Genomic DNA, 23,910 nt, shown 5'->3' with positions numbered 1-23,910 from the left:
TGACATAAGGCCAGATTCTCTGTTACGGGACTGCTCTCCTCTGTCTGGGTGCGGGGCCTAAATATGTGACAGTAGCCTCTTCCAGTGGTGGGTGACATGAAGCCAGAATCTCTGCTATGGCATGAAGAGACTGATTCTCTGCTGACATGAAGCCAGATTCTTTGCTATGGCATGAAGAGACTGATTCTCTGCTGACGTGAAGCCAGATTCTCTGCTATGGGACCTCTGTCCAATTGATATTGGGTCATTTTTATTTTTTTAATTTTTATTTTAATTCATTTCCCTATCCACATTTGTTTGCAGGGGATTTACCTACATGTTGCTGCCTTTTGCAGCCCTCTAGGTCTTTCCTGGGCTGTTTTACAGCCTTTTTAGTGCCCAAAAGTTCGGGTCCCCATTGACTTCAATGGGGTTCGGGACGAAGTTCAGGTCGGGTTCGGATCCCGAACCCGAACATTTCCGGGAAGTTCGGCCGAACTTCTCGAACCCGAACATCCTGGTGTTCGCTCAACTCTACTTACAAGAAGATCAGGGTGGAATTATAGTGGCGGGAGACCTAAATGGCATTCATAATGTACAGGAGGATAGTAGGAGGGCAGGCAGTGCAAGTCTGCCTATGTGTGCTAATTCCACGGGCAGACTGACTCTTGAACCCTTTTTACAGTCCACAAATCTGATAGATGTGTGGAGACACTTAAACCCGATTGAGCGCGAATTCACACATTTTTCCCACGCCCACCAGTCATGGTCTAGAATAGACTACATTCTGATTTCGGCCCAATTCTTAGGAAAGGTTCTACGGTCCGAGATATCGGACATGGTAATATCAGACCATGCTCCGGTATCCCTGACTCTTTCGGAAAATACCTAGAGGGACAGACTATATTTGGCATATGCCTAGTTATCTCGCTACGGATGAGGACTTTATCCTAAGACTAAAAGGATGGTGGTGGGAGTATACAGATACAAAGGCGGAGCATAGAGATAATCACTCACTATTTTGGGATGCGGCAAAAGCGGTCCTTAGGGGACGCATTATATATTACGTCGCAGCGAAAAAGAAGAAACTAACCCTGAGTCTAAATGCCGCAACAGATGAAGTTCGTAAGTTGTATACAGCCTACTTGGTGAATCCGACTGAGTTACATAGGATACAATGGGTCACGGCCAAGCACAATTATGACTACTATCTTGAGCAGAAGACGAAGCTATTTTTAGATCATAAAACAGCACATTTCTTTAGATTTGGCAACAAAGCAGGAAAGATGCTGGCAAATTTGGCAAAGCCATTTGTACATGGCACAGGTATCAGGCTTATTGTAAATACCTTGGGGGAAAGGATTATGGATCCTAAAGGTATAGTTGAATGCTTTGGGCAATACTACGCTAAGCTGTATTGTCAGACTGATTATGACCATGCTAAGGCGGAAGAACTTCTATCAAAAATTACACTCCCGCGCCTTACGGAAGATATGCGATCGAATCTTAATAAACAGGTTACAGAAGAGGAAGTTAAATCCACTATAAAATCACTAAAAAACGGGAAAGCACCAGGCCCAGATGGCTATGGGGTGGATTTCTATAAGGGCCTGTCGGCGGAAGTTGCTCCTATCTTGACAGCCTTGTTTACCATTACCTGGGAGGAAAATATATTATGCACTCGGGCAATATGGCGTATATTAAACTTATACCGAAACCGGGTAAGGATCCTGATCAGCCATCCTCGTATAAGCCGATTTCATTAATAAATCAGGACCTTAAGATATTGACTAAATGAATGACTAACAGACTGGCACAATACATGCCGAAACTTATAGGCACGCACCAGGTGGGATTTATAAAAGGGAGAGCCGTGGTAGCAAATATTAGAACGGTATTAGCAGAGCAGGACTATATCCTGCATAATGAACATAGAGGAGGTGGCCCTGCCTTTTTGTCTGTTGACGCGGAAAAGGCATTTAATATTGTGAACTGGAGGTGGCTAAAGAGGTGTAATGACCGGCGTCACGCACAGGGAGGGAAAAGGGAAAGCCCTGCCCAAGGGAGAGGGAAAGGTGGTGACCCCTGACTCACCTTGCGGCTGGCACCTGACTGCCCTGACGTCCCTAGACGGGTTCCTCACCCATGCGGCGATCACGTGCCTAAACCCTGGCTTTCCCTAAAATGAGCCCTAGATAGTGAACGGGCCGGTGGGATCGCTAGTCCGCACCACTGACACTAAGAGGGAAACACCAGGGAGAGGACAGACAATACAGACAAACACATACACCCAGGTGGGCGACCACAGCAGACCACAAAGGTCCAACAGGGATCCGGAGGGTAGCGTTCTGGACCAACAAGCAGAGAACGCAGCAACACAGCTCCAGAGGGTCAGAATAGATGTCCAGGCAGGAAGCTCTATATCTGGCAACCAGAGAAGTGTGAGATGGGAATATAAGGAGGTTGGGAGTGCTGGACAAGGAACAGCTGAGGAGAAAGAGCTACGGATCCCTGAGTGAGCCAAAAGGGTTGCAAAGCAAACCCAGAAAGCTACCATAAGGAAACAGCCCTATCTTACATAGAGCGGGCAGCCAACCGCTGCGACTTCCTGACCCCGGGTATAACGGAGTCAGGCGTGGTTCTTGACACCCTCGTGACAAGAGGACCCTGGAAGCTTTTGGGATAGAAGGCTCGTTTAGATCCCTACTAGAAAGCATCTATAAGAATCCACAGGCGCGGGTCAGCACCCCAGGTTTTTTGTCAGAGCCTTTCCGTCTCGGCAGGGGTACGAGGCAGGGCTGCCCTCTGTCCCCTCTTCTTTTTAACCTGGCCTTAGAGCCACTTGTCCAATACCTTATCCAGTCCGATATTTTTTCGGGGATTCGAATTGGGAGAAAGGAATTAAAACTTGTCAGCTTTGCAGACGACATCTTGAAATTTATCAATGCCCCGAATCTGCATCTCCAAAAGATCTTAAACACACTGGAATATTATGGAGACACCACTGGCTACAGGATTAACGTAGGTAAAAGTCAACTGCTTTACTTGAGTAACCTTATGTGTAGGCTCCCAACCCAGCAGGAACTATGCGAAGTTGAGGTGGTACCCTATTATTTAACTTACCTAGGCATTAAAATAGGCAGACACCCGTCATCACTATACAAGTTAAATTATGACCCCTTAATTTGGAAGATTGAAGTTGAGTTAGACAAGTGGTCTAATTTGCCCCTATCACTTTTTGGTAGGGCTCACCTTCTGAAGATGGTGAGTCTCGCTCGGTTGCTTTATCCCATTCAGACTATACCCCTTATGATAACACATGCCGATGTTAGCAGACTCCAGAAGGCATTCGTACGCTTCCTGTGGCAGGGGAAACGACCATGGATAGCATATGATAAACTCTGTCTAACGAAATGGGAGGGAGGACTCCAATTACCGTGCATAAGAAGATATAATCTAGCTTCTTTATTCCGACATGCTAGAGACTGGCTGAGAGGAACGTCGCAATTTTCTAATACTCCCCTGGAGAAAGAACTAGTGGCCCCATAGGATCTAGTAGCAATTCTGCATACTAAAGTGAGAGATCTTCCTTCTCCGCTTAAACATTATGTACTATTGAAAGACACATTAGCCGCTTGGAGGGGACTACGAAAAATGTATAGACTACCTATGTACATTACTGGCTTTATGCCACTATGGACCCTTCCGGCCTTCCCAGAAGGCAGACAGTCCAGCATGTTTCTATTATGGAAAAGCAAAGGTATCACCTCAGTGGGGCAACTGCTGAATGAAGGGGGTACTGAGCTCCTCACATGGCCTGACATACAATCCAAGTTCCAGATCTCCGCTTCCCACTTCTTACCATATAAACAGATACATTCCTACTGTACGACCCAAGCCGAGAGATTGGGGGAACCTGAGAGATTAATGTGGTTCGGAAAGACCTTTCATTATCGGACCTTTATAAGAGAATCCAAAATATCTTATCTACCTCACTGGGAGACTCTGTTTATAAGAAGTGGGAAGCAGAATTGGAAGAGGAGATGGTGACACCTAAACTGAGAGAGTGTATGGAAAGAGTTCGGCAGGCAATTAGCAGCGAGACCTGGAGGGAAATGCATTACAAAATCCTACATAAAGCGACATATGCATTTGACTTACCTTACAGGGATACTCCGGTGCACTATTTGAGATGGTGTCCTAAATGTTTATTACAAAAAGACAATTTATTGCATGGATTATGGAACTGCCCAAATCTGAAAACCCTCTGGGAAGATACTATTGAGTATATAAAGCAAGTCTGGGGGATACAACTCCAATTTACACCATTGCATTGTATATTTCATTATATTCCCTTTGATGGTAACAGAGAAATTTACCATTTCACGCAAGTTAAGGGAATTCATTTATTTCTCTTAGCAGTGAAAAAAAGAATACTCAGGCATTAGATATATCCCACTGTTCCTACCATGCAAGAAGCGATAGGGACAATGAAATATATCATGTATATGGATAGACCAGATGTAGAAAAAAAACAAGGAGAAATCAACAAAAGTTTTTTTCCGTAAGTGGAGGAAATTCATTACTCACTCATTGACCTTTACGGAAAAAAAGGAGGCAATGACACCATTTATGGATACTAAATGGTACTTAGAGGAGAGACTAAAAGGGACTTTGGGGAGTCTGGAGTTAGTTTGAGGAGCATATCTGGGAAATTGAAGATAGGAGGGAAAGGGGGGACCCATATTCTATATTCTTTAGATTATGATGGTGCATCCAAGCCAAATTGACAAGAACCACAAGAGTTGTTATCATGACACTGTTTATTGGGAATATGTTGGGGGGGGGGGGGGGGGTGCATTGGATGGTTGGGGATATATAAAAAAAAAATTGGGAGAATATAAATCTTTTAGATTGAACTTGACCAAGTATATGACATGAAAAAGGTCAATTTTGATGTGAAGATCTAAAGCCTGATTGTCATATGTACACCTACTTGTATATGGCTGATATATGCAATGTCTTTTTTGAAGTATACAATCTCCCATAATAAAAAATGTTTAAAAAAATAAAAAATAAAAAATATTGTAATCTAAAGATCAATATTGCTTCCTCCTGCAACAATTTCAAATTCAAGTATCCACTTCTCGGTCCTAATTTCAGTTTTGCAAGGCCCCAGAATTTTAACACTTCAGGATTATCATTGTGTGCATAGGCAATGTACCTGTACAGGGGAGTGTCCTTTTTAGTATTGATGGCACTAACATGTCCTGAAATTCTTCTTCTTAGTTCCTGTACTGCTTTGCCCACATATAGCTTAGGACAAGTGCACGTCGCCACATACACAATGCCGCTGCTGCGACAATTGAAAAAGTCTCTGATAATGTATTCCCGTCCATCAACTGGATTACTGAATTTTTTTTATCCTGGGTAAGTATTTGCAAAAAGTGCAGTTCCCACATGGGAATCAGCCCTGCACTTTCGACCTCAGCCATAATGCATTATCCGTGTGTATTTTAGGCAGAAAACTATGGACCAATTGGTCCCTCACGTTTTGACCCCTTCTGTATGTGACACTCGGATATGCTGGCAAGACCTTTTTGAGATCCACGTCACCGGTAAGTATTTTCCAATGTTTTTTTTTTTTAAATCTTCATTATTTGTTGATGCTGGCTGTCAAAAGTATCAATACATCTGATTATCTGGGTCTTCTGTGGGGTGTCATCTGTATTTTTTGGTAGTAACAAATCCTCTCTTTGTTGGTTCTTCGCTCTATTGTGTGCCCTCTTAAAGGGGTTATCCCATCTTAGACAATGGGGGCATATTGCTAGGATATGCCCCCATTGTCTGATAGGTGCGGGTCCCACCTCTGGGACCCGCACCTACAAGGAGAACGGAGCGGAGAAAGTTGAGGAGGGCGCACTGTGCATGCGCAGCCCCCCTCAATTAATTTCTATGGAGCCGCCGAAAATAGCCGAGCGCTGGCTCGGCTATTTCCGTCGGCCCCATAGAAATGAATGGGAGCGGTGGCCGCGCATGCACGGTGCGCTCCCATTTACTTCAATGGGAGAGGCAGGGAGCTGCGCCTGTTGGTGGATGGACCCCAGGAAACCCGGGGTCCTCCAGCCGCAACTCCCCCCAGCTCCGTTTTCCTTGTAGGTGCGGGTCCCAGAGGTGGGACCCGCACCTATCAGACAATGGGGGTATATCCTAGCAATATGCCCCCATTGTCTAAGATGGGATAACCCCTTTAACCGCTTGCCGCACATGTAACGCCGAAAGGCGTCATTGCGGCGGCTCTCCCAGGCTACGCTAAGAGATTTCCTGTGAACGCGCGCACACAGGCGCGCGCGTTCACAGGAACGGAAGGTAAGCGAGTGGATCTCCAGCGTGCCAACGGCGATCGTTCGCTGCCAGGCTGGAGATGTGATTTTTTTAACCCCTAACAGGTATATTAGACGCTGTTTTGATAACAGCGCCTAATATACCTGCTACCTGGTCCTCTGGTGGTCCCTTTTGTTTGGATCGACCACCAGAGGACACAGGTAGCTCAGCAATATGTAGCACCAAGCACCACACTACACCCCCCCCCGGTCACTTATTAACCCCTTATTAGCCCCTGATCACCCCTGATCACCCCATATAGACTCCCTGATCACCCCCCTGTCATTGATCACCCCCTGTCATTGATCACCCCCCTGTAAAGCTCCATTCAGACGTCCGCATGATTTTTACAGATCCACTGATAGATGGATCGGATCCGCAAAACGCATACGGACGTCTGAATGGAGCCTTACAGGGGCGTGATCAATGACGGAGGTGATCACCCCATATAGACTCCCTGATCACCCCCCTGTCATTGATCACCCCCCTGTCATTGATCACCCCCCTGTAAGGCTGCATTCAGATGTCCGTATGTTTTTTACGGATCCACGGATACATGGATCGGATCCGCAAAACACATACAGACGTCTGAATGGAGCCTTACAGGGGGGTGATCACCCCATATAGACTCCCTGATCACCCCCCTGTCATTGATCACCCCCTTGTCATTGATCACCCCCCTGTAAGGCTGCATTCAGATGTCCGTATGTTTTTTACGGATCCACGGATACATGATCGGATCCGCAAAACACATACAGACGTCTGAATGGAGCCTTACAGGGGGGTGAATATAGACTCCCTGATCACCCCCCTGTCATTGATCACCCCCTTGTAAGGCTCCATTCAGACGTCCGTATGATTTTTACGGATCCACTGATACATGGATCGGATCCGCAAAACACATACGGACATCTGAATGGATCCTTATAGGGGGGTGATCAATGACAGGGGGGTGATCACCCCATATAGACTCCCTGATCACCCCCCTGTCATTGATCACCCCCCTGTCATTGATCACCCCCCTGTCATTGATCACCCCCCTGTAAGGCTGCATTCAGATGTCCGTATGTTTTTTACGGATCCACGGATACATGGATCGGATCCGCAAAACACATACGGACATCTGAATGGAGCCTGACAGGGGGGTGATCAATGACAGGGGGGTGATCACCCCATATAGACTCCCTGATCACCCCCCTGTCATTGATCACCCCCCTGTCATTGATCACCCCCCTGTCATTGATCACTCCCCTGTAAGGCTCCATTCAGACATTTTTTTGGCCCAAGTTAGCGGAAATTTATTTATTTTTCTTACAAAGTCTCATATTCCACTAACTTGTGTCAAAAAATAAAATCTCACATAAACTCACCATACCCCTCACGGAATCCAAATGCGTAAAAATTTTTAGACATTTATATTCCAGACTTCTTCTCACGCTTTAGGGCCCCTAGAATGCCAGGGCAGTATAAATACCCCACATGTGACCCCATTTCGGAAAGAAGACACCCCAAGGTATTCGCTGAGGGGCATATTGAGTCCATGAAAGATTGAAATTTTTGTCCCAAGTTAGCGGGAAGGGAGACTTTGTGAGGAAAAAAAAAAAAAAATCAATTTCCGCTAACTTGTGCCAAAAAAAAAATATTTCTATGAACTCGCCATGCCCCTCATTGAATACCTTGGGGTGTCTTCTTTCCAAAATGGGGTCACATGTGGGGTATTTATACTGCCCTGGCATTTTAGGGGCCCTAAAGCGTGAGAAGAAGTCTGGGATCCAAATGTCTAAAAATGCCCTCATGAAAGGATTGTGGGCCCCTTTGCGCATCTAGGCTGCAAAAAAGTGTCACACATCTGGTATCGCCGTACTCAGGAGAAGTTGGGCAATGTGTTTTGGGGTGTCATTTTACACATACCCATGCTGGGTGAGATAAATATCTTGGTCAAATGCCAACTTTGTATAAAAAATGGGAAAAGTTGTCTTTTGCCGAGATATTTATCTCACCCAGCATGGGTATATGTAAAAAGACACCCCAAAACACATTGCCCAACTTCTCCTGAATACGGAGATACCAGATGTGTGACACTTTTTTGCAGCCTAGGTGGGCAAAGGGGCCCACATTCCAAAGAGCACCTTTCGGATTTCACAGGTCATTTACCTACTTACCACACATTAGGGCCCCTAGAATGCCAGGGCAGTATAACTACCCCACAAGTGACCCCATTTTGGAAAGAAGACACCCCAAGGTATTCCATGAGGGGCATGGCAAGTTCCTAGAATTTTTATTTTTTTTGTCATAAGTTAGCGGAATATGATGATTTTTATTTATTTATTTTTTTCTTTCTTTTACAGATTTTGATTTCAAACTACTTACCACACATTCGGGCCCCTAGAATGCCAGGGCAGTATAACTACCCCACAAGTGACCCCATTTTGGAAAGAAGACACCCCAAGGTATTCGCTGATTGGCATAGTGAGTTCATAGAAGTTTTTATTTTTTGTCACAAGTTAGTGGAATATGAGACTTTGTAAGAAAAAAATAAAATAAAAAAATAATCATCATTTTCCGCTAACTTGTGACAAAAAATAAAAGTTCTATGAACTCACTATGCCCATCAGCGAATACCTTAGGGTGTCTACTTTCCGAAATGGGGTCATTTGTGGGGTGTTTTTACTGTCTGGGCATTGTAGAACCTCAGGAAACATTACAGGTGCTCAGAAAGTCAGAGCTGCTTCAAAAAGCGGAAATTCACATTTTTGTACCATAGTTTGTAAACGCTATAACTTTTACCCAAACCATTTTTTTTTTACCCAAACATTTTTTTTTAATCAAAGACATGTAGAACAATAAATTTAGAGAAAAATTTATATATGGATGTCGTTTTTTTTGCAAAATTTTACAACTGAAAGTGAAAAATGTATTTTTTTTGCAAAAAAATCGTTAAATTTCAATTAATACCAAAAAAAGTTAAAATGTCAGCAGCAATGAAATACCATCAAATGAAAGCTCTATTAGTGAGAAGAAAAGGAGCAATAAACCGCTAAATTTGTGGAGTGCCGATTTGTAAAAAAGGGCCTGGTCACTAGGGGGGTATAAACCTGTGGTCCTTAAGGGATTTTCGTGGCTATCCCCTCGCCCTAAAGCGTCTATAGAGTTCACCAGCTTCTTTTTCAAAAGCCTCATAATTTCTTTTAGCTCTTAAGTACTGGCCCACTGGTATCCCATTCTTTAGTGCTGTCGGATGCCAGCTGGACCAGTGGAGAAGACTATTAGTGGAGGTTTTCTTCCTAAAAATCTGAATGTGTCCGTTTGCATCTTTGCTGATTTTTTAATCCAAGAAGTAAATTTTCTTGGGATGAATTTCACACGTGAAATACATCCCTATGGTATTGGCATTACATTTTTCCACAAATTCGGGGAACAGTGGTAATTCCCCATCCCAAAACAAAAGGATGTCATCAATGAATCTGCCCCAGAATAAAATGTGCCTAGTAAAATGTGAAAATGTCTCTGAGAAAACAATTTGGTCCTCCCACCACCCTAGAAATAAATTAGCAAAAGTCGGTGCACATGGCGTACACATCGCGGTACCTTTCGTCTGATGATAAAAAGTACTGCCACAGATAAAATAATTGTGTGTAAGTACAAATCTCAATAAATAGAAGACAAAACAATTGTGTTCATGAAGAGACATGCTTTTAATGTCCAGGAAAGATTTGACCGCTCTGATGCCTATTTCATGTTCAATATTACTATATAGCACCTCAACGTCGAGACTGGCTAAAAATGCTGAGGCTGGTAACGTGATGTAATTAATTTTCACCAGTATATCACTGGTGTCCTTGAGATATGAGGGTAGAGATGTTACAAAGGGTCTTAATAGTACATCTACATATTCACTGGATGGTTGAGTGAGAGAGTCATTGCCTGAGACTATTGGTCATCCTGGTATAGGGGTCTTGTTCTTGTGAACCTTTGGGAGCGCATAGAACGTAGCAATGGTGGGATGTAAAATTAAATAGGAAATCAAATTCCTCTTTTGATATTAATTTACAATCCTTGGCCTTTTGAGGATAGTATGTAATTCACTGAGATATTTATCCGTCTGATTTTCCGGCATAATCTCATACGTAGTGTCATCTTTTAACAATCTCTCAACCATATGTTAGTAGTCTGCTTTTTTTTAATCACAATATTTTTGTCACTAGGTTTTATGACAATCTCTTTATTGGTCTTTAATTCCTCCAGTGCGAGACACACTGTATATAGACCAGGGTCTAGTATATAGGGGCCTGAGGAACCCACTAAATCCTAACAGCCATACAGATGACTCTGAATTCATCAAGGGATGGGACAGGGTCATGACTGATAACTCTCTAAAACTCATGCAATATATGGTTGATTATGAAAAAGTTTATTTCGCAGGGATTTTTTGAACAATTAAATAAAGAAATAAAAGAGATACTTACCTTCAGTCAACATCCTGACTTCAAAAATCAGGAACAGAGATTACAAAAAAACTTAGATACCCTAGAAGGGGAAATAAAAGAGAGAAAACACCGTAAATACGTACGTGATAGCCAGGATTTTGACACGGATCATGTGTACATAGTAGCAATTTCCCAGTGAGAAAAAACAGATATACTGAAGTAGTGAAAATGGTGGAAGTCATTAATACCTTGGTAACCATGGGGTCTCCCACGAAAGTGACTGTGGACAGTCCAGAGATAATGGGACAATTCCCCGACAATGTGACGGTAGAATCTAACAGTACCCAGGTGATTAATATGTCATCACTGTCACTAACTGAAAGACAGATCACAATATTACAAAAAGGCCTCACATTCACACCTGTACCACATTTTGATAAGTTTAGTTGGGTAAAAGATGTAAATTTATTTGCACGTAAGTTGGCACTGCACAAACAACACGTTAGCACTATGTATGACACTCACAAACTAATCCAGAGGGAACAGCAAACATTAAGAACACTTGAGAGCCTGCATGCTGAAAGTGAGGGAAGGCTGTTTGAGATAGAACCTCCATTGACAGATCTTAAACCCAGATCACAATGGACTCCGGCCTTCTCACAACACAATAATATAGAGACCTTTGTAGAAATGGTAACCATAGATATCAATAAACTTAGAGTAACAAAGGATAAAATCCCTACCAACTTAGGCTACTTTCACACTCGCGTTTGGTGCGGATCCGTCATGGATCTGCACAGACGAATCCGTTCAGATAATACAACCGTCTGCATCCGTTCTGAACGGATCCGTTTGTATTATCTTTAACATAGCCAAGACGGATCCGTCCTGAATACCATTGAAAGTCAATCGAGGACGGATCCGTTTTTTATTGAGCCAGATTGTGTCATAGAAAACGGATCCATCCCCATTGACTTACATTGTGTGTCAGGATGGATCCGTTTGGCTCAGTTTCGCCAGACGGACACCAAAACGCTGCAAGCAGCGTTTTGGTGTCCGCCTCCAAAGCAGTATGGAGACTGAACTGATGCAAACGGAGGCAAACTGATGCATTCTGAGCGGATCCTTTTCCATTCAGCATGCATTAGGACAAAACTGATCCGTTTTGGACCGCTTCTAAGAACCCTTAACGGATCTCAGAAACGGCAAGCCAAAACGCCAGTGTGAAAGTAGCCTTAACTTAACAAGAGGAGATGGTCGCACTGGAGGAATTAAAGACCAATAAGGAGATTGTCATAAAACCTAGTGAAAAGGGAGGCAATATTGTGATTCAAAATAGAGCAGACTACGAACATATGGTTGAGAGATTGTTAACCCCTCAAGGACCCTGCAATTTTTCACCTTAAGGACCAGGCCATTTTTAGCAAATCTGACATGTGTCACTTCATGTGGTAATAACTTTAAAACGCTTTCACATATCCAGGCCATTCTGAGACTGTTTTCTCGTCACATATTGTACTTTAAGACAGTCATAAAATGGAGTAAAAAAAAGAATTTTTTTATTTATATAAAAAATACCAGATTTACCAAAAAAATAAAAAAATTAGCAAGTTTCCAAATTTCAATTTCTCTACTTTTATATTAGATAGTAATACCTCCAAAAATAGTAATTACCTTACATTCCCTATATGTCTACTTCATGTTTGGATCATTTTGAAAATTACACTTTATTTTTTTTGGACGTTAGAAGGCTTAGAAGTTTAGAAGCAAATCTTAAACTTTTTAAGAACATTTCCAAACCCCAATTTTTTTATGACCAGTTCAGTTGTGAAGTCACTTTCTGGGGCTTACATATTAGAAACCACCCATAAATCACCGCATTTTAGAAACTACACCCCTCAAGCTATTCAAAACTGATTTTACAAACTTTTTTAACCCTTTAGGTGCCCTACGAGAATTAAATGAAAATGGTAATGAAATTTCAAAATTTCTATTTTTTTTAGCAGATTTTACATTTTAATATATTTTTTCTTCAACACATTAAGGGTTAACAGCCAAAACTCAAAATCTATTACCCTGAATCTGGAGTTTATAGAAACACCCCATGTGTGCTCAAAAACCAAAGTATGGGCGCACAGCAGGCTTCAGAGTGGAAGGATCACCATATGGCTTTTGGAGAGCGGATTTAGCTGGAATGGTAATTGGGAGCTATGTCGCATATGAAGACACCCTGAGGTGGCGCTACAATGGAAACCCCCAAAAAGTGACCCCATTCTGGAAATTACACCTCTCAAGGAATATTTCAAGGTGTGTAGTGAGCACTTTGACCCATCGGGCGTTTTGCAGAATTTGGAAACGCTTGGCTGTGAAAATGAAAAATTTACATTTTTTTTCCCGAAAAAGTTGCTTTACACCCACATTTTTCACTTTCACAGGGGTACCAGGACAAAATGCACCCCACATTTTGTTACCCATTTCCCCCCGAATACGCCAACACCCAATATGTGCTCAAAAAATGATGTATGGGTGCATGTCAGGGTCCAAAAGGGACAGACTTTTGAGAGCTATGTCGCATATAAAGACACCCTGAGGTAGCCCTAGAGGGGAAACCCCAAGAAAGTGACCCCAGTCTGGAAACTACACCCCTCAAGGAATATTTCAAGATGTGTAGAGATAACTTTGTCCTCAAAGGTAAATCATGTAATTGGCTCTGAAAATGAAATTTATTTTTTTTTCAAGAAAAATTGATTTTAGGCCCAATTTTTTAACTTTCAAAAGGGGGAACTGGAGAAAATGTACCCCCTAATTTATTGCCCATTTTTTGCTGATTACAGCAATACCCCACATGTGCTTGTATACTGCCATATGGGCGTACCACAGGGGTCAGAAGGAAAGGAGCACGAAATGGCTTCTGGAATGCAGATTTCACCGGAATAATTCAAAGGCGCCATCTTGCAATTGAACACACCCTGAGGTAACCCTAGAATTGAAACCCAAAAAAATTACCCCATTCTGGAAATTACACCCCTCAAGGAATATTTCAAGGTGTGTAGTAAGCACTTTGACCCATCGGGCGTTTCACAGAATTAGGAAATGCTTGGCTGTGAAAATGAAAAATTACAATTTTTCCCTGGAAAAAGTTGCTGTACACCCACATTTTTCACTTTCACAAGGGGGAACTGGAGAAAATGTACCCCCTAATGTATTGCCCATTTTCTCCTGATTACAGCAATACCCCATATGTGCTTGTATACTGCTATATAGGCGTAACACAGGAGTCAGAAGGAAAGGAGCAGCAAATGGCTTCTGGAAGGCAGATTTCACCGGAAAAATTGACAGGCGCCATCTTGCAATTGAACACACCCTGAGGTGGCCCTATAGTGGACCCCCCAACAAAAATTACCCCATTCCGGAAACTACACCCCTCAAGGAATATTTCAAGGTGTGTAGTGAGCATTTTGACCCATCAGGCAGTTCACAGAATTAGGAAACGCTTGGCTGTGAAAATAAAAAATGTCAATTTTTTCCATAAAAAGTTGCTTTACACCCACATTTTTCACTTTTTAGAAGGGGTAACAGGACAAAAGGCACCCCACATTTTGTTACCCATTTCCCTCCGAATACGCCAACACCCCATATGTGCTCAAAAAATGATGTATGGCTGCACGGCAGGCTTCAGAGTGGAAGGAGCACCATATGGCGGTTAGGAGAGAGTATTTAGCTGGAATGGTAATTGGGAGCTATGTCTCATATGAAGACACCCTGAGGTGGCCCTATAGTGGAAACCCCCAAAAGTGACCCTATTCCGGAAACTACACCCCTCAAGGAATATTTCAAGGTGTGTAGTGAGCATTTTGACCCATCAGGCATTTCACAGAATTAGGAAACGCTTGGCTGTGAAAATAAAAAATTACAATTTTTTCCAGAAAAAGTTCCTTTACACCCACATTTTTCACTTTTACAAGGGGTAACAGGACGAAATGCACCCTGTTACCCATTTCCCCCCCGAATACGCCAACACCCAATATGTGCTCAAAAAATGATGTATGGCCGCACGGCAGGCTTCAGAGTGGAAGAAGCACCATATGGCGGTTAGGAGAGAGGATTTAGCTGGAATGGTAATTGGGAGCTATGTCGCATATGAAGACACCCTGAGGTGGCCCTATAGTGGAAACCCCCAAAAGTGACCCCATTCCGGAAACTACACCCCAGTACGAACATTGTAAGTGGTGGAAAGGGTACTTTTTACTAAACAGGTGTCTCACAGAAGGCAGAAATACTAGAGAGAGGATTTCAAAGCACACATTTGTAAAAATGAAAAATTACTAGCAGACCCCAATTTTTCACTTTCACAAGGGGTTAAAGGAGAAAATGCACCCCAGTATATGTTCCCCATTTTCTCCCCATTTTGAAAACACCCCATATGTGCTCGTAGCCTGCTGTATTGGCGCACAGCAGACCTCTACAGGTAAAGTGCCAAATATGTTTTTTGCAGGCCTGAATTGGCAGACATGGATTTTAGCTGCCATGTTGCATTGAAAAAATTTCCTGAGGTCCCCAGAAATGAAAAACCCCAAGAAGTGACCCCAATTAGGAAACAGCACCCCGTACGAACATTTTAAGTGGTGGAAAGGTTACTTTTTACCAAAGAGGTGTCTCACAGAAAAGAATATGTAGTGGTTGTTGGAAAGTGGATATTCAAGCGAGGTGGACTAAATCAGATATAAAGTGGAAATATTACAGGATATTTTAGGGATGCGCACACTTTAAACGGGAGATATGGCGCGGATAATTTAACTGTCCGCAGCGGACACCATCTACGAAAAAAGTACACTGGATGTCACTGATATTTTAGGGATGCGCACACTTTACACAGGAGATGTGGCGCAAATAATTTAACTGTCCGCAGCAGCCTATTACACGGTATTTAACGCAGGTTGCGCTAAAAATATATACACTGCTCAAAAAAATAAAGGGAACACAAAAATAACACATCCTAGATCTGAGTTAATTAAATATTCTTCTGAAATACTTTGTTCTTTACATAGTTGAATGTGCTGACAACAAAATCACACAAAAATAAAAAAATGGAAATCCAATTTTTTAACCCATGGAGGTCTGGATTTGGAGTCACACTCAAAATTAAAGTGGAAAAACACACTACAGGCTGATCCAACTTTGATGTAATGTCCTTAAAACAAGTCAAAATGAGGCTCAGTAGTGTGTGTGGCCTCCACGTGCCTGTATGACCTCCCTACAACGCCTGTGCATGCTCCTGATGAGGTGGCGGACGGTCTCCTGAGGGACCTCCTCCCAGACCTGGACTAAAGCATCTGCCAACTTCTGGACAGTCTGTGGTGCAACATGACGTTGGTGGATAGAGCGAGACATGATGTCCCAGATGTGCTCAATTGGATTCAGGTCTGGGGAACGGGCGGGCCAGTCCATAGCATCAATGCATTCGTCTTGCATGAACTGCTGACACACTCCAGCCACATGAGGTCTAGCAATGTCTTGCATTAGGAGGAACCCAGGGCCAACGGCACCAGCATATGGTGTCACAAGGGGTCTGAGGATCTCATCTCCGTACCTAATGGCAGTCAGGCTACCTCTGGCAAGCACATGGAGGGCTGTGCGGCCCTCCAAAGAAATGCCACCCCACACCATTACTGACCCAATGCCAAACCGGTCATGCTGAAGGATGTTGCAGGCAGCAGAACGTTCTCCAAGGCATCTCCAGACTCTGTCACGTCTGTCACATGTGCTCAGTGGGAATCTGCTTTCATCTGTGAAGAGAACAGGGCGCCAGTGGCGAATTTGCCAATCTTGGTGTTCTCTGGCAAATGCCAAACGTCCTGCACGGTGTTGGGCTGTAAGCACAACCCCCACCTGTGGACGTCGGGCCCTCATATCACCCTCATGGAGTCTGTTTCTGACCGTTTGAGCAGACACATGCACATTTGTGGCCTGCTGGAGGTCATTTTGCATGGCTCTGGCAGTGCTCCTCCTGTTCCTCCTTGCACAAAGGCGGAGGTAGCGGTCCTGCTGCTGGGTTGTTGCCCTCCTACGGCCTCCTCCAGTCTCCTGATGTACTGGCCTGTCTCCTGGTAGCGCCTCCATGCTCTGGACACTACGCTGACAGACCTTCTTGCCACAGCTCGCATTGATGTGCCATCCTGGATAAGCTGCACTACCTGAGCCACTTGTGTGGGTTGTAGACTCCGTCTCATGCTACCACTAGAGTGAAAGCACCGCCAGCATTCAAAAGTGACCAAAACATCAGCCAGGAAGCATAGGAACTGAGAAGTGGTCTGTGGTCACCACTTGCAGAACCACTCCTTTATTGGGGGTGTCTTGCTAATTGCCTATAATTTCCACCTGTTGTCTATCCCATTTGCACAACAGCATGTGAAATTGATTGTCACTCAGTGTTGCTTCCTAAGTGGACAGTTTGATTTCACAGAGGTGTGATTGACTTGGAGTTACATTGTGTTGTTTAAGTGTTCCCTTTATTTTTTTGAGCAGTGTATATTGCTGCTGTCACACACAATAGTCCTTAAAAGGACAATTGGGTCTCTGAAAAGTTTTTTTGTATAAAAATCTTCCTATTACACTCCCTACACTGTCTGTTCCTTCCTATGCACAGCTCTTCCCTAACACTGAGCAATTTAGTCCAGGTTGCGCTACAAACATATATTGCTGCTGTCACACACAATAGTCCTTACAAGTACTTTTGGGTCTCTAAATGTTTTGGTACCAAAAAAATATTCTATTACACTCCCTACACTCTCTGTCCCTTCCTATGCTCAGTACAAATGAGCCGAACATGCGTCATCGGGTGCTGTATAACACCCAATGGCGTGTTCCGGCCAGCCAATCACTGTAATGCCAGTAGCCACCATGGCTACTGGCATTACAGTGAGGGCAGTACTTACCTGCAAGTTTATTGGCTGCGTAGCTGCCAAGAAACGTAAGGGGAGGAGACTCGAGCATGGTGCTTGAGCGCATGCGGTACTCGACCGAGTACCGCCATGTGCCGAGCATCGAGATGCTCGAGCCGAACAGGTGTTAGGCCAGGCATGCTCGATCATCACTAATGTATATGTATTACATCAGAGCTTTGCGAGCACAGTGGGGAGATTGGGGACTACTATAGACAAAGAAAGTACTACAGCTAATACTGCTTAACTGAGGTGAGAGATTTCGTTTAAATGTGTTAAATGTGTTAAAAAAAAAAAAACATGGAGTGAGGAGTATTGTTTGGCCAAATATGGCGTAGTGGCTCCGGGGGCCTCACGGCAATCAAGGAACTGTTTGTTCCTTGTATTAGCCACGGTATCTCTGAATGATCCAAGGCTATTACAGCAGTAGTTCCTATAGAGGTGTGCAGGTGGCAGGGCTCCATAGGAACATAACGAATTTCCCATAGACTGCAATGCTTATACATTCCAGCCTATGGGACAAGTGGTCTAACAATCACTTGTTAAAGTCTTCTCAGGGGACTTAAAATATGTGAGAGAAAAAAGGAAAAACAAAGTTTTGCCCCATAATAAAAATAAACTGTAAATAATGAAAAATCATATGCACCACCATATCCCAAAACACCTGAACTATATAAACATATTTATTCCATACAGTGAACAATGTAACAAAAACAATAAGTCAAAATGGCTGATTTTTTTGATCTCTATAAATCCCCCCAAAAATTAAATAAGAAGTGATCAAAAAGACATACACACTTTTTTCTAGCTCCCCGTTTCCTTGTATGCAATATTAAATGGTGCCTTTAGAAAGTGCAACTTGTCCTGTTAAGAGCAAGCTCTCATATGTCTACGTGGAAAAAAAAAGTTATGGCTTCGGGAAGGCAGGGAGTAAAAAATGGAAATGCAGGGGTTAAACAACTGATCATCGAGAGTGCGGGATTCGGATCTCGCCAATCTCATATGAACGACCTATCCTGAGGATAGGTCATCAATATGAAAAATCCTGGAAAACCCCTTTAATAAATGTAATTTTGACAACCTTTTTATTTCAAAGTTCAATAACAAAAATTTGTGTAAAGAATGCAATATTTTGTGTACAAAGATCTTTATTGATACTTCATTAGGATTTCCCACTGGCATTGGAATATATTTATCAACTATCATTAATAGGTATTACATTCATACCATGTTGATTTTTATTAACATGTGGCTAGTTTACATAAGATATGAACTGATTAAGATATGTTGTGTCAATCCTGTTTCTTTGTTTATACATGTAAATGCAATGTACTGATCTCAGTGTTATCCTTTTTCCTTTTTACCACTCATTTTTGTTTAAACATAAAGAACGGATAGCTTATCTGACAATGGAGAAATCCAATACTGTGGTATTGAAGCACCATCTTGTGAACACTTAGAGTAGCTGCAGGGATGACAATGGGATTCTTTGAAACTGAGAGAATGACAAGAGTATACTTCATCTATTGATATAAACATGAAAGAAATTTCATAGGACAATGTTATATTTTAGTTATCAGATTTACCAACTATAAAAAACTAACAATTTCACTAAAGATATATTTAAAGACTGTTTGGAAATCTAAAATAAAACTGCAGCTTTAAACAGATCTCCCAGAGTGACCGAACCACAGTGGAGATTACCCGATCCCCACCACTGGATTCGGTGTCTTGGGCCCCTGGGCTGGCTATTCCTCTCCCTACCTCGCTGAGATCAACATCCAGCGATGGGGCACATGTGAATGCTGCAGCCAATCACTGGAGGTAGTGGTGACCTGCTCCCTTTGCATCATAACAACTGGTTACGTGACGCAAGAAAAGCAGGTCACCACTGTGGCTATGATTGGCTACAGTGGTCACATGTTCCCCCATTGACGAATGTTGATCTCAACAGGGCAGGGAGAGGAAGAGGGGCATTAGGCACCAAATCCTGCAGAGGGGACCAGCTAAGTATGATCTCCATCGCGGTTCAGCCACTCTGGGAGGTCTCAATGAGTCTTGGATAACCCCTTTAAATGTTTCCTAATTTGAGCAAGTCCTAAAATGTATTCTACAGTAGGAGAACAACTCCAAACATGTAGCCAATGTTATTAAGAATTATCTTCAGCTCAAAGAAAGAGTCATATAAGTGAAGATATGGCCCCCACAGAGCCCTGATCTCAACATTGTCTGGAAATACACTGCTCAAAAAAATAAAGGGAACACTTAAACAACACAATGTAACTCCAAGTCAATCACACTTCTGTGAAATCAAACTGTCCACTTAGGAAGCAACACTTAGTGACAATCAATTTCACATGCTGTTGTGCAAATGGGATAGACAACAGGTGGAAATTATAGGCAATTAGCAAGACACCCCCAATAAAGGAGTGGTTCTGCAGGTGGTGACCACAGATCACTTCTCAGTTCCTATGCTTCCTGGCTGATGTTTTGGTCACTTTTGAATGCTGGCAGTGCTTTCACTCTAGTGGTAGCATGAGACGGAGTCTACAATCCACACAAGTGGCTCAGGTAGTGCAGCTTATCCAGGATGGCACATCAATGCGAGCTGTGGCAAGAAGGTTTGCTGTGTCTGTCAGCGTAGTGTCCAGAGCATGGAGGCGCAAACAGGAGACAGGCCAGTACCTCAGGAGACGTGGAGGAGGCCGTAGGAGGGCAACAACCCAGCAGCAGGACCGCTACCTCCGCCTTTGTGCAAGGAGGAACAGGAGGAGCACTGCCAGAGCCCTGCAAAATGACCTCCAGCAGGCCACAAATGTGCATGTGTCTGCTCAACAGAAACAGACTCCATGAGGGTGATATGAGGGCCCGACGTCCACAGGTGGGGGTTGTGCTTACAGCCCAACACCGTGCAGGACGTTTGGCATTTGCCAGAGAACACCAAGATTGGCAAATTTGCCACTGGCGCCCTGTGCTCTTCACAGATGAAAGCAGGTTCACACTGAGCACATGTGACAGACATGACAGAGTCTGGGGACGCCGTGAAGAACGTTCTGCTGCCTGCAACATCCTCCAGCATGACCGGTTTGGCATTGGGTCAGTAATTGTGTGGCATTTCTTTGGAGGGCCGCACAGCCCTCCATGTGCTCGCCAGAGGTAGCCTGACTGCCATTAGGTACCGAGATGAGATCCTCAGACCCCTTGTGAAACCATATGCTGGTGCGGTTGGCCCTGGGTTCCTCCTAATGCAAGACAATGCTAGACCTCATGTGGCTGGAGTGTGTCAGCAGTTCCTGCAAGACGAAGGCATTGATGCTATGGACTGGCCCGCCCGTTCCCCAGACCTGAATCCAATTGAGCACATCTGGGACATCATGTCTCGCTCTATCCACCAACGTCACGTTGCACCACAGACTGTCCAGGAGTTGGCAGATGCTTTAGTCCAGGTCTGGGAGGAGATCCCTCAGGAGACCGTCCGCCACCTCATCAGGAGCATGCACAGGCGTTGTAGGGAGGTCATACAGGCACGTGGAGGCCACACACACTACTGAGCCTCATTTTGACTTGTTTTAAGGACATTACATCAAAGTTGGATCAGCCTGTAGTGTGTTTTTCCACTTTAATTTTGAGTGTGACTCCAAATCCAGACCTCCATGGGTTGAAAAATTAGATTTCCATTTTTTAATTTTTGTGTGATTTTGTTGTCAGCACATTCAACTATGTAAAGAACAAAGTATTTCAGAAGAATATTTAATTAACTCAGATCTAGGATGTGTTATTTTTGTGTTCCCTTTATTTTTTTTAACAGTGTACATGGAGATAAAAGAAGATCTGTCGTTGGTTTGGAAGAACCTCCCTGCCAAGTTACTCCAAAAACTGTGTATAGGTGTACCGAGAACAATTGATGCTGTTTTGAAGGCAAATGGTGGTTACACCAAATATTGATTTGATTTAGATTTCTCTTTTGTTCATTTATGTTGCATTTTGTTAATTCTTTAAAAAAAACAATCAACATCTGTGTTTTTGAAAGCATTCTTACTTTACAGCATTTTCCCACACCGGCCTAAAACTTTTGGTCCCTATCTAAACCACCATTTCTAGAGAAAATAGAGATGACAATATCAGAATTTACAACAATAATAAAAGAAAATATATATAGGCACACCAACTTCTGGAAGAATATGTCGGCACACCTTAAGTGTAAAACAACTTGACAAATTTATTTACATACAATAAAAATATAGAAAGTGAAATATATGATAAAATGATAAAACTAACTCATAGGATTAAAAAAAACATATGGAGTAAGTCCAAATAAAAAAACAAGGATAAAAAAACAAGAATAATAGAAGCAATTTAGTCACCATAGCGGTTATTGGTATATTTCATGCTGACAAACAATATTTGATAGATATACGGTAAGTATTTCATAAGTTATATTCAGCTTAGGAATTGTATAAGGATGGAAAATAAAGAGAAAAAAGATAAAATTGTAGGTGAAATGTAAATCGCAATGAAAATGCAATAAAAATGCATGATTATCCCAGTTACTAAAATGAGCTCTCAAATCACTATATACAGGTTAATGATATATAGATCGAGGTACCGTAAGTGCACAGCCCCATAGGCTATCCCACTCCAACTTACTGTAAATCCTTGCTTCAATCCACCTCCAAGGTAAGTGCTCCACCACTAAGCCTCTGAGTCACCAGTGCTTCAGCTACCAACTAACAGGTAAGCACTGATCTATACAGACTTTCAATAGCAATGCTACCTGCAACTACTTACTAACACATGAACAACAGTCATTGCGCCTAAGCGCTTTTTCAGTGTGAGCACTACATATGAGACACTCAGCACTACGAGTGGTACCTACAGACGCCTATTAATATTAACGCTACTGGCATATTAATACCAACATAATGCGCTATTTGTAGAGACTTACCACCACATTTAGCACAAAAAGTGGAATATTCACGTGTAGGATATAATCTACAAAGTATTGATAATAGAAGTGTATGGATTGGATATAACCTCTCCAACTGTGCTCCATGCACCCTAATCATGGACTCTGAAATATCACATTTTTTGATGTATAATATTTTTTGATCATATACTCCATTCTTGTAGATGCACTTTAATAATGAACTGTGATTGCGATCAGTAGATACATGAATTGCGGACCTGCCAAGATTTATTCATTTATTGTATATCAGGTTTACTAAGTATTGAGCAAAGTTTCCTGGGCATGATGAGGATAAATAATCAATATGTTATGTGAGCCAATTATTGTTCATCTAATCATCAGTAGTGTATTTTTATTTCATTTTATCATATATTTCACTTTCTATATTTTTATTGTATGTAAATAAATTTGTCAAGTTGTTTTACACTTAAGGTGTGCCGACATATTCTTCAAGAAGGTGGTGTGCCTATATATATTTTCGGTTTTGGTTTTATTAATTACGGTTTTGGCAGTGGTGTATCTTGGTTTTATGCTGCCCTAGGCGACACTAAACTCGGGCACCCCCCCTAATATAAATTTGACCCATCCCTTCCTGTCATGGCCAAACCCCTTCCTTTGTAAACCCCACCCCTTCCTCTTTAGGCTCCACCCTTTCCTGTTTTGCATAACAATATTAAGGAATTTATTGCGATAACGATATATATCGCGATAAATACCCGTTTAAAAGAAAAAAAACACAAGGAGACATTATACTGTATGGAGGCAGCCTCAAGGAGACGTTATACTGTATGGGGCAGCCTCAAGGAGACATTATACTGTATGGGGCAGCCTCAAGGAGACGTTATACTGTATGGGGAAGCCTCAGGGAGACGTTATACTGTATAGGGCAGCCTCAAGGAGACGTTATACTGTATGGGGCACTGGGGCAGCCACAAGGAGACGTTATACTGTATGGGGGGTGGGGGCAGCCACAAGGAGACACTAAACTATGGGGGATTGGGGGCTGTCCGGCTGCCACAAGCAAATTGTGCACTGTGTCTGTGTCATAAATAAAGGTGGGATGTCACATGTCAGACTGTCTATGGTGACAGTCTGTATGGGGCAGCCTCAAGGAGAGGCCAGGGCCACTATAGACAGTCTGACATGTGACATCCCACCTTTATTTATGTCTCACTCTCACTGTGCACGTGCACTATTTGCTTTTTAACTCTCT

This window comes from Bufo bufo, chromosome 2 (genome assembly GCF_905171765.1).
Source record: "Bufo bufo chromosome 2, aBufBuf1.1, whole genome shotgun sequence".
In the NCBI taxonomy this organism is placed as follows: domain Eukaryota; kingdom Metazoa; phylum Chordata; class Amphibia; order Anura; family Bufonidae; genus Bufo; species Bufo bufo.
The sequence above is the reverse complement of the archived record's forward strand: the minus strand, read 5'-3'. Positions refer to the sequence as shown.